We start from the raw sequence: 13,080 nt of genomic DNA on the forward strand, positions 1-13,080 counted from the left end.
ACCCACAAAGTGCACTACTCTCCAGCAAAAATAAAAAAATATTTTCTGTGTTTACCCGCACGTATATATCAAATCGATATAACATAAATGGAGGACCAAACTTTCTCCGATAAAAATAAAATAGAGAAAGATCAAGAACCACTTCTTCCTAGTGCTGAAGCTGCTGCCACTAGTCATGACATAGACGATAACATGCCATCAACGTCGTCTGCCAAGGCCGATGCCCAATGTCATAATAGAGGGCACATACAATCCCAAATGACAAAGTTCAGGAAAATGACTTTGAAAAAAACATTTAAATCAGCTGAAGAGAAATGTAAACTTGCCAATATGCCATTTATGACACGGAGTGGCAATGAACGGCTAAGGTCGATCCCTAGTATGTTCATGACTAGCGGTTCAGTTTCACATGACGATGGAAGTCCTCCTCCCACTAAAAAAATCAAGAGTTAAGCTGGCAAAAGCACAGCGAAGAACTGTGCTTTCTAAGAAGATATCACAAATCCCCAAGGAGAGTCCAAGTGTGGTGGTGGTTGCGATGCCTGACCTTCCCAGCACTGGACGGGAAGAGGTGGCTCTTTCCACCATTTGCACGCCCCCTGCAAGTGCTGAAAGGAGCAGCCACAGTTCACTTGCTGATATGCAAATTGAAGATGTCACTGTTGAAGTACAACAGGATGAGGATACTGGTGTAGCTGGCGCTGAGGAGGAAATTGGTGAGGAGGATTCTGATGGTGATGTGGTTTGTTTAAATCAGGCTCCGAGGGAGACAGTTGTTGTCTGTGGGATGAAAAAGCCCATCACGGTCATGCCTGGGCAGAAGACCAAACATTCCACCTCTTTGGTCTTGCAATATTTCTATCCAAATCCGGACAACAACTGTCTTGCCATATGTACCTTATGTAAAGGTGGAATAAGTAGGGGTAGGGACGTTAACCACCTAGGAATATCCTCCCTTATACGGCACCTGCAGCACGTTCATATTAAGTTACTGTCAAGTTCAGATACTTTGGCTAAGACCGTAAGCAGTCAAGGGACACCTAAGTCCCGTTGTCCTGTTGTATCCAAGTGCCTGCAAACCACACCGTCAACTCCCTCCTCATCAATTTCCTCCTTAGTCAGGATCGGAAGTAGTCCTGCAGGCCATGTCACTGGCATGACTGACTCTCCTATCCCGGATTCCTCCGGAGGATCCTGCATTGCTATGCATCCTGCTGCCGCTGCTGCTGTTGCTGCTGCTGGGAGTCGTTCATCATCCCAGAGAGGAAGTAGGAACACCACTACTTTTACTAAACAATTGACCCTCCAACAGTCCTTAGCGAGGAGGATGAAGTACGACAGCAGTCATCCTGAAGCAAAACGTATAACTGAGGCCTTGACTGCTATGTTGGTGTTAGACGTGCGTCCGGTATCTGCCATTAGTGCAGTGGGATTTAGACAATTGATGGAGGTAGTGTGTCCCCAGTTCCAAATCCCGTCTAGATTCCACTTCACTAGGCAGGCGATACCATGACTGTACAGAAACGTCAGAAAAAGTGTCCTCAGTGTCTTGAAAAATGCCGTTGTACCCAATGTCCACTTAACCACGGACATGTGGACAAGTGGAACAGGGCAGACTAAGGACTATATGACTGTGACAGCCCACAGGGTAGATGTATCACCTTACGCAGCAACAGCAGCAGCGTCACCAGCAGCAGCATCTCAGAAACACCAGCTCATTCCAATGCAGGCTACGCTGTGTATCACCGGTTTCAGTAAGAGGCACACCGCCGACAACCTCTTAGAGAAACTGAGGGAAATCATTGCCCAGTGGCTTACCCCACTTAGACTCTCCTGGGGATTTGTGATATCTGACAACGCCACCAATATTGTGCGGGCATTACATCTGGGCAAATTCCAGCATGTCCCATGTTTTGCTCACACAATAAACTTGGTGGTGCAGAATTTTCTGAAAAGCGACAGGGGCATGCAGGTGACGCTTTGCGTGGCCCGAAAAATTTCTGGCCACTTTTGCCATTCAGCGACTGCGTGCCAAAGACTGGAGCGCCAGCAAACACTCTTGAACCTGCCCCGCCATCACCTGAAGCAAGAGGTTGTGACGCGGTGGAACTCAACCCTCTATATGCTTCAGAGGATGGAGGAGCAGCAAAAGGCCATTCAAGCCTATACATCCACCTATGACATAGGCAAAGGAGGGGGTATGCACCTGACTCAAGCGCAGTGGAGAATGATTTCCGTGTTGTGCAAGGTTCTCCAGCCTTTCGAACTTGCCACACGTGAAGTCAGTTCAGACACTGCCAGCTTGAGTCAGGTCATTCCCCTCATCAGGCTTTTGCAGAAGCAGCTGGAGAAAGTGAAGGAGGAGCTAAGACGGAGCGATTCCGCTCGGCATGTGGGACTTGTGGATGAAGCCCTTCATTCGCTTTGCCAGGATTCCAGGGTGGTCAATCTGTTGAAATCAGACCACTACATTTTGGCCTCCTTGCTCGATCCTAGGTTTAAAGCCTATGTGGTGTCTCTCTTTCCAGCTGACACAAGCCTGCAGAGGTGCAAAGACCTGCTGGTGAACACACTGTCAGCTGAAGCGGAATGTGACACGTCAACAGCTCCTTCTTCATTTTCTCCCGCAACTGGGGCTGCCAGGAAAAAACTTAGGCATCCTAAGCAACCCGCTGGCGGTGATGCAGGGTAGGCAGGACCAAGTTTGGACATCTGGTCCGGACTGAAGGACCTGGCAACAATTTATGACATGTCTACTGTCACTGCATATGATACTGTCACCATTGACAGAATGGTGGAGGATTACATCGGTGACAGCATCCAAGTAGGCATGTCAGACAGTCCATACCTGTACTGGCAGGAAAAAGAGGCAATTTGGAGGCCCCTGTACAAACTGGCTCTATTTTACCTGAGTTGCCCCCCCTCCAGTGTGTACTCCGAAAGAGTGTTTAGTGCAGCCGGGAACCTTGTCAGCGAAAGGCGTAGGAGGTTGCTTCCACAGAATGTGGAGAAGATGATGTTCATCAAAATGAATTATCAGCTCTTCCAGGGAGACCAGCCTCCAGAACGTACAGAGGGACCTGTGGTGGATTCAAGTGGGGACGAGTTAATACTTTGTGAGGATGAGGATGTACACACTGAAGAGGGTGAGGAATCCGTGGATGAGGAGGATGAGGATGACATCTTGCCTCCGTAGAGCCAGTTTGTGCAGGGACAGATTAATTGCCAGCTTGTTTTGTGGGGGCCCAAACGAACCAATCATTTCAGCCACAGTCGTGTGGCAAACCCTGGTGCTGAAATGATTGGTTTGTTAAAGTGTGCATGTCCTGTTTATACAACATAAGGGTGGGTCGGAGGGCCCAAGGACAATTCAATCTAGCACCTCTTTTTTTTCTTAGCATTATGTACAGTTTGGGGCCTAGTTTTTCAAACTGCCATCCTGTCTGCCACTGCAGTATCACACCTAGATGGGCCACGTGTTTGTGCCGCCCACTCGTGTCGCTTAGCATAGTCATCCAGCTACCTCGGTGCAACCTTTTGGACATAAAAACACTATTGTGAGGTGTGAGGTGTTCAGAATAGACTGGAAATGAGTGGAAATTAAGGTTATTGAGGTTAATAATAGCATAGAAGCAGAAAAACCTAAAAATTCTGTGATTTTAGCTGTTTTTAAGCTTTTTTTAAAAAAAATACAGATCCAAAACACAAAACCCAGAACTCAAAACACGGAAGGGTGGTTTTGGCAAAACCAATCCAGATCCAAAACACAAAGAAAGATCCAGATCCAAAACCAAAACACAAAACACGAAAAGTGGCCGGTGCACACCCCTAGTATGGGTGCATGTTAAATTATGAATGTTGAATCTATTAATATTTGAACTTATTTTAAAAAAAGATTTGTCTCTGTTTTATGTTTTAGTGATTTTACTTTGAAGGATGTTCTGTTAAATCTGGCAGTACAGATTGAGACTGAAAGTATTTCAAAGTTCAACATAAACCGCAGAGAAGTTTGGGATGGAGCATGCCGTGGATTAAGGAGAAAAAACATTCAGGCCTGAAAATCGCATTTCTGTTGTTTTCACTGTTTCATTTGGTAATGCAGAAGGAGCTGTAGACTTAGGGGGTCCGCCAGGGAATTTATGAGACTTCTGTTACAGTTCATGCAAAGCAGCAAATTATGTGAAGGACCAGATATTTCAAAGACATTGTCTTGTGATGCTGAAGGTATTATGGCCCTCATTCAGAGCCACTCGCTAGCGGCAGTACGCTCGTTCCGAGCGATGTTCGCACATCTGCACATGCGTACGGATCGTTATACGCATGCGCGAACCAGTCAGTGCGGCCGAAATTCATGTGCTCGCAATATAGCGAATGCCTGCTATTTTGAGTGACAGAATGAGGCGTATGTGGGTGGTAACAGGGGAAGGTGCTTGAAAATGGGGAGTGGAGATCCGAACGCAGGCGTGCTTAAAGGTCAAAACGGGCGTTTTATGGGTGTGCATAATTAATACAGCAGCGTCATTGACCACGTCACTGGGTTATTTTATAGCCAGAACTGCTCGCAAGATTGTGGTAGCAAAAACCAACCACAAGAATAGCGAGCAGTTCATACGCTGGTCGATGTACTCGATTAATCTAATAAATAGCGGACATGACGTATGGTGCGTGCGGCCAGGGGGCGTTTTTAACAAATAAACGAGCGTATGTTTTGCTCGCTCATTCAGACTTAGAGGTGTGAACAGACTGCAATTTGCGAACTGACCATTTGAATAGCCACCCCTTGTTTTTGAACGAACGACCGCAAATAGCGAACGGCTCTGAATCAGGCCCTATATTTTTTCCATTGGATACTTGCTTTGGTATAGGGCTATTTTTTTAATTAAATGCTTTATACTTGAACATAATGTGGGCTGGTAGAACTGACTGACAAAGGACATTTTTCTTCATAATCTGCCCCTACTGGTAGTAGGTCAGTCCTACTTTTCAGACACTATCCTGCTATCAAAGCCATAGGCAGCAGAGGTGGAACTTGGTCTGGTGACACCCAGTGCACACTCTGGATACCCCCAACTCACCGGAGGCACATCTTGCCAAAATGGGGGCATGGCCTAAATAAAGGGGCCGTGACCTTACTGTGGATTTCAATAACATCACTATGGGGGCAACCCGGCATCACTGGAGATGCTGGACTGTCCCCAAAGGCTGGGCAGTCTGCACTCTTGGCTCCTCTTATATAACATTCTTCTGCAGCACCAGGCTCCTATCACACTGCAACACTTATCTCCTGCCACTGCAAAGGAGCTGGCATTCTGGTGTCACTTCATCCAAGGGTGACACCTGGGTGCAGCCTTGGTAGCATAAGTAATGAATAGAGGTGCTCAAGGGCACAGCATTTATTTTGTGAAGAGGGTCTCGGGTCATTTGTAGCATGCTCCCAGAGCACATGTGGAAAGTACTGCACTATCTATCCAGAAATCCTACTCAAGGGACTATAGATATGGTGTACACAATATAAATTCTTTGCATGTGCATTTGCTGCACCAAGCACAATATGATATTTAAACTGGTGTAGTCATAGATCCAGTGGAGTAAATTTGTAGTGTTGGGCACAGGTTCAAAATTATGCATTGGGCCCCACTCCTCTGTCCCACCCCAAGTTCGCAATAGGCAACACAGTAGTGGGTGACCATAAGAGGCAAAGGGTGGCAGGGAAAGGGAGAGTTGTGGCAAAAAGGAGAACATGACTTAGACAGGCAGAAGGTGACAGGGATAGGCAAAGGTTGACATGGAGAGGGTAAAAGGTATATACAGTGGGTGAAGGACAGGGAAAGGGTGAAAGTTAGACAGCGGGTGACTTACAGGGAAAGGGTGATGTGACCCTGTGCAATGCACAAGCTACATTGCTGCTAGTTTTCCTGCTGCGTAAATCTGATGTGGGCTTCTAATAACTATACTTTTATTTAGATAGTTATTACAGTTTTATATTGAGGTAATGGCTGTGTTTTATTAGTATTCCCAACTTGTATTGCACAGTTTAACTGTCAATCTTTTTTAAAAAATTTATGTAAATGTTTTTCTACAGCTTTGCGGAATGATGAATATTTTCTGGCTGGGGTAGCCATTGCAGTGTCATTAGTGCACGGTGGGCCAGCTCTAAACTTTCTCTCACCTGTGTTATACAACACCCTGACCTGTGGTTGGGAAAATACTCCACTCGGATTACAAAGTCTAGGAGATGTGGAAGGAAAATAAATTATGCAGAAGGTAAAAATCTTAGGTTTAATTTTTGCAATTTTCTTCTAGTTAATTAGGTGTGTGTTCTATTTTATTTTAACACACACATAACAATTACTAATTTACTTATCTACCATTAGTAGTGTCATGTTGAGCTATAAATTTATCACCTTTTTTGTTTTGTTGAATTTCAGATAATCAATGCAACCTCAGTTGACATTCTTCAAGAGGTGGTATATGAAAACTGCATGTTCCTTAACCTTGCAGGCTGTCTCCGTGTAATTAAGACAGTTGAAGTTAAACACCAAATAGTGCAAGACTACTTGCATTTGTATTTACGGGGTAGAACAATGCTTTCTCAAGAAAGGTAATAAAATGACTAAAAATTATAAATAATAGTGCAACATTCTTTTAGGTGCGTGGAATTTTCAAGTGGTTTTATTATGACTATATTGTGTATTTTACTGTTAATTAGAAACCATTACAAGTTGCCTTGCATGCAATAATGATTTATAAAGATAAAATAGATGCAAAATATTTTTTATTAGTATCTGTAAAATTATATTTGTTACTGTATTAGTAGATTTAATTAAACAAAACTAAATATAGTGATTAAAATTAAGATTGAATAATTGTGGTTGGTTTACTTTTTTATGTAACGCTAATGCGAAATTGCAAAAATAGAGTTTTAACAAAAACTTTGTAATTTGTTATTCTTTTTTTTATTTTGAACAATTTCATTATACAAGAGTACAAGTGCAAGCGGCCCATACAAGTCCAGACATTGTGGCACTTATTGCTAGTGATTCTATAATTGCCGGGATGCTTGGTTAGGCTTGCTGGGACCTGCAGTCCCAATGTAAAGAATAATATTTTTAATTTTGACTGTTCAAACTCCACGCCCAGTGCCCGAGGGCATAGTACCTGGCTTTTCCACAGGTCTTGGTCTTTTCCTAGGGAGGGGGTACTCCTTTATTAGGGGGAACCTTTCCTAAGGAATTCAAGGCCTGGGGTAACCACTTTTGAGATTGGTTAATGTGTTAACAAGTAAATCCCGTGGTATTTCCCTGCCATGACATCAACCCCTGACTGCCTGAGCCTGTTTTTGGATAATGGAATAATGTGGCTATTACAGTTGTAAGCAGTATGGCTCACTCATAATATGTAGGTATTTTTTTTTTCAAAAAATATTAATGGCTAAGCTATTATTGCATAAATGTATTCATTTTAGATTTAAAGAGGGACTAAAGACATTAGGTGTCCTCAATGCAATGACAGAACATCCAGAGTTATTTAAAAAGGCATTCATCTGGACGAGGGATGTGATGAATGCAGATGATATGTTTGCTCTCTTTAAAGTATCATATAGTGCAGTAGGTAGCAATGCCAGATTTTTAGAAGAGCGAACTATTGGCTATTGGTGAGATTTTCTTCTGGATTGTGAAGGTTCATATATTACATGAAGTAAGCTCTAGATTGTTAATACTTATCAATGCATATCTATATTTATCTATCTATCAATCTATCTACATGGAATACATACGTATGGAAGGCATTCGGGATGCCAGCGGTCAGAACATAGACATTAGCAATCTGATGCTCAGGATCCCAACAACCATTGGATAAGTATAATAGCACTCTTCCCCCTAAGCCTTCCTACATGATGCCTAACTCTAAAGGTGCATACACACTGGGCGATTAAAGTGGATGACTGTATGATAATGATAATGGACTTTATCACCCATTTTTTCACCTAAACGATGAATGATAACAACGAACAACCAACGTGCTCCCGCAGGTCGTTCATCTTTATCGATCATCGGGCAAACATGCAGGCCAACCTGACAATATTGTCAGGTTGCTGCATGTTGAGGAATGGGGGAGAGAGCCCAGTGCTGAATGATATCGTTAATGATATTGTTCAGCGGCTGTGCTCAATGTCAAGAACGACACCCTGCTGGGAACACACAAGACTATATTGCTCAGGGAGCATATCGTCTAGTGTGTATGCTCCATAACCCTCCCACCACTGCAGCCTAACCCTTAACCTTTGCTGTAGTGTCCAAAGCTAACCCTACCCAGTTATTGCTTACATTTAAACCTCTTCTTTAGTGCATAGCCCTAAACCATGCTTGTTAGTGCCTTACCATCCTCCTTGCGCCCTCACCATATCCACCCCCCCCTTCCCAGCCTAACACAAAGCCTCTAGTGCCTAAACCTAACATCAAAACACTGCACCCACATGGCTTAACTGTAACCAAGAACAGCATAATTACAATCAATATGCTGGCTGTTGGGATTCCCAAAGCAACAATGCTGTTCACGGAACCTTCACTGAGATATTGTACAACATCCACAGAAGTGCAGAACTCAGGTAATAATCAATGATAAGTGCCAATGTTAGATTTCAACATTTCATTCCTCTTTTATTTAGGACTGCTTTCTGAATATAAGAGAAAACATAGAGAATTCTTACCTAATATTCCCAAAGAGAACCACCCACGTGCAGTACGAAGACCGGAATGTGACCCAAAACCCATCCAGAGACACAAGAACATGACATCAGTTACTAAGTGCCTGACTCACTGTGTCTACCCCATTCCTAAGGAAATTGACATAACACCTTAACTTGAAAGAGTACAATAAATGAATGAAATGAAATGTCAAAAACTGCAGTACAATGCATCGCAAAAGCTTTGTCACACAGTAACACAAATTATAATGCCTACTCACTTTGGGGGGGAATTCAACTCAACGCGATTGTGAATGGCTGCAGGAGGGAGCTCCCGAAGCTATTCAATACACCAGTGTTTAGACAGGTTAAGTATTTCTTCTCGCACCCCCCTGGGGATGCAAGGAGAAATACATCAAAAGGGCCGAACATTCAGCTGTTATCTAGCTTAGCACGGCGCTAACAGCCACACACCCAGCACTTTAGTCAGAGAGTGCCGGTTCTCATGCCTAAACACCATGTTAAGTCGAGAGAATCTGCATTCTCCTACATAAAAGCACGCTGAATTGGATAGCTACGAGATCTCCCTTACAGCACTATTCAATTTGCGCTGAATTGAATTCCATAATTAAAATGGTATATATTAATAGCATAACATATATATTATGCATATATAAGACTAATTTTCCTGAAAAAAATCTAGAATATAATTTAAGTGGCCAAAGCTGCAAAGGGTAAATATTTTTTAAGTCCATTAATGTTAATAACATTTAAAACATTAATCCACCGGGCCTCATCCTGCAATAACTTTATTGAACTATCACCTCTGCATGGTGACATGCACCTGTTTGATCATACAATATCTCTTACACTAGACCAGAGGTTCTTAAATTCAGGCCTCGGGACACCACACAGGTCACATTTTCCAGGTCACCCAGCAGGTGCACATGTGTATTCATTACTCACTGACACATTTTAAAAGATCCACAGATGGAGCCAATTATTTGGAAAACATGCACTGTTTGGGATCCTAAGGACTGAGTTTGAGAACCTGTGGCATAGGCAAATTGTGCCCCACTTGTAGAAAGTGGCAAGCTTCAGGTTGGTTGCTTTAACCAGTATCCAAGGCAGCCCTGATCGCAGACCGGTGGGATGCTATTCTTTCTTTAAATTTGCCAATTTACCTTTGGACACATTGGCATAAAACTGATATATTAAGAATGTGCTATTACATGTTGGGTGATGGCAAATTAATTATTTTGTAACTGAATGCGGGTGAGAGTGTAAAAAACATATATATTTATGACAGACTAGTACAATTGTCAATAACAGAAAGGTGTTTAGTTTTTTTAAACATTTGCTTGTTCCTTTATCTTTTTCAGAGAAAGAATGCAGCACCCACCTTTATGATATTCTATTGTTTGTGACAGGAGCCAACCAAATTCCACCAATTGGGCTTGACCCACAACCATCTATTGAATTTCTGGATGAACATTCCAAATTTCCAGAGGCTAACACTTGTGGAAATGTTCTAAGACTCCCCTTTTACAGAAGTTATAACGAATTTAAGACAAATTTGGATTTTGGAATCCAAAATTTACCTGGATTTGGTCATCCTTAGTTAGTTTGGAAGGTAAAAATGTTTGTAAGGGAAATGGTAGTTTATACCCTGTTTTAAAGTTAACTTAAAATATGTTTTGTTACAGATATATGGGAAGATCCACTATGCCTTGAAAAGTGATAAATAGGAGAGAGTTAAAGTTCCATATAATCAACTCTAAGCCACGTACACACTTGCTATTATTTTGAACGATAACTATATCTTAATTGTTCACAATATCGGCCAGTGTGTATGCCATCAACGACCAGTGATGCATGCTCCTGCTGGTCATTAACCATATCTTTCATTGCCCATTTGACCCATTGTTGAACTGAAATTGTGTAATTTTATCTGTGCTAACCATCGTTTTAAACATTTATACTGTATATTATGCAAACAATCCCTATGGATTTTTAATTTGTATCTATTACAGTGACTATCTTTATATTGATCATATACAATTTTTTTAAGTTCTATTTTGAAAATTGTAATTTCACTCTCAGCATGTCATACAATTCTACTTTGCTGTTTAGGAGATGTTAATGTTTGTGCTTCAATAAAAAAAAATAACAAAATTAGTCTTTCAATTTGAGTAAAAACACCTCCAGTCCTACATGTAACCAGTGTGCAACAGTTCGTTTAAAATAAATGAATGAACTGTTATAGCACATAGAAACTGTTTCTGACATGATTCTAATTAAAGCATGAGTAGGAGACCCTTTGCACATGAAGATGTTTGAGTGGTATACTTGGCCAGTATCAAGGAATAGATCACAGGTTTTTTAACTCATCAGGGACCCCACACAGTTCATGTTTTACAGTTCGCCATGTGGAGTTTTAAAATGTACAATTGGTGATACATTTTCCCATAATGGATGAACAGTACAATGTGAACTGTGTGGGGCCTGAGGAACGAGTTTGAGAACCGTTGGAATAGATGTACAGTAATGTGCTCTTTATGGGATTCCATTCACATATTTAGCATAATATACAGTTAATTGTACACAATAATTGGAGGCTATTTTCAGTGACCAGGTACGATATTTTGTGGTTGACAATCCAGTAATGCTCGTTAACAACATGGTGCATCAAGGAAACCAGTTTCCAAAGACTTAAGAACAAAGAAACCTTGAGTCTGAGGGAATCCAGATAAGGAAATATGTTCAACCCCTACAGTCTCTCCAGTCTGTAGGGGTTGAGCATATTTCCTTACCTGTTAAAAGATACTTAACAAGGTAATGACTGTTGATTGTATACCTCCATGTGCAATCAACAGTCATTATCTTGTTAAAGTGTGCTGAAGACAGGCTGCAGGGCAGAGCCCATAACTGCTAATGAGAATCCACCTATATAAAAGTGAACATAGGGCTGTAACAATATCTAAATAATGGAGACCCCACCAAGTACAAACCCCTAACTTAATACTGTCTCATGCTCTACTTTAATAATTTCAATTACAGTGTTAATATACAGATGAATGAATAAAGGAGAGTGCAGAATTAGTGTATATTAATTTATTGACAGTTTATTATGTAACGCAGAAAATTTTGATGTGCTTTACAACTGGAGACAAAAGTTACGAAACATGTGTAAGAACATACAGTCACAGAGGTTGAAAGGCCCTGCTTACAATCTTTAGATAAATAGTCATTAACTTTACTACAAAATATTTAGCTGTTCCAGATAATCAATGGTACTTTTAAAATGTTCTACTCCATGGTTAAAATCATTTATTGTGGGATCAATTTGAAGACAAAGATTTGTCATCTCATTAACATCTAAGCTAATGATATTATCTGGAACAACCACATTATTATTGGTTTCAATTGTGGCTATAGAGCCATAGTTATCTATGCCATAATCAGCAATGTTTACATTTGTGTCATACATAGGACTATGAAGCATTCCAGTAGTCCATAACTGCATTGGGGAATGATATCGTTCAGTACTCATGGGGTGATTATTCCATTGTTGTACAAACTCTGTAACTGCACTGTTAATTCTTCTCAGATATACATAATGCAAAGCAAATACATGGCACTCATTGTTAGTATTAAGTATTCCTCTTTGCTCCATCCCTGAAAATAAATCTTTAAAGTAATAGATAACAACTCTGTTTAATTCTGCCCATAAGCGTTCAATACATTGATTGTGAACACTCTTTCCAGTTATGAAGCTTCCCCTGTTAGGTAATCTTCTGTTAAATCATGTAACGTGCTATGTTAACATTTTCAACACCCATGTCTCCTCTTACTTGTGATGGAAGACCAAACCTGGATACCCCTTCTTGAAATAATTGCAGTGTGGTTGATGCCTTATTGTTTATAGCCATTTTAAGATAAATTATATTTCTGCTGAAGCCATCTATGCATCCGTGGAATACAAATCTCCAAAATATTAGCTTATGGTTGCTGTCAATATGCCTAAAAGAATGGAGAAATACTCGTTATTATGATGAGCCTGTTTCAAATATAAAAAAAAATATTTAATACTCTATAAAATTTAACAAGACTTTCTAATTATAGATTTTATATTGCTTTAAAAGATATGAAGGTTTTAAAAATTGAGCATATAATAATACAATTATGATACTGGAGGTAGGTTAAATATTGTGTAATACTGAACCAAGGCATACATCCTTAAGTAAACATTTAAGCACAATGACCTCTTTAAGATGTACATCACGACGTAGCTGAAGAATACAGATCGGTCTTTGTTTTAAAAATCTGCATATCTCAGAGCATACAAGCGCTTGCACACCAATTAAATTGCAATAGCAGTATCAACCACATAT

At 41.0% G+C, this 13,080-nt stretch overlaps 1 pseudogene; it reads left to right on the forward strand.

Annotated features, from left to right (window-relative positions):
* Positions 1 to 10,307, forward strand: part of LOC148541859 (uncharacterized) — a 32,860-nt pseudogene extending 22,553 nt beyond the window's left edge.
* The last annotated feature ends 2,773 nt before the right edge of the window (positions 10,308 to 13,080 follow it).

Source organism: Taudactylus pleione, unplaced genomic scaffold, assembly GCF_031769625.1.
Source record: "Taudactylus pleione unplaced genomic scaffold, aTauple2 ptg000016l, whole genome shotgun sequence".
Taxonomy (NCBI): domain Eukaryota; kingdom Metazoa; phylum Chordata; class Amphibia; order Anura; family Myobatrachidae; genus Taudactylus; species Taudactylus pleione.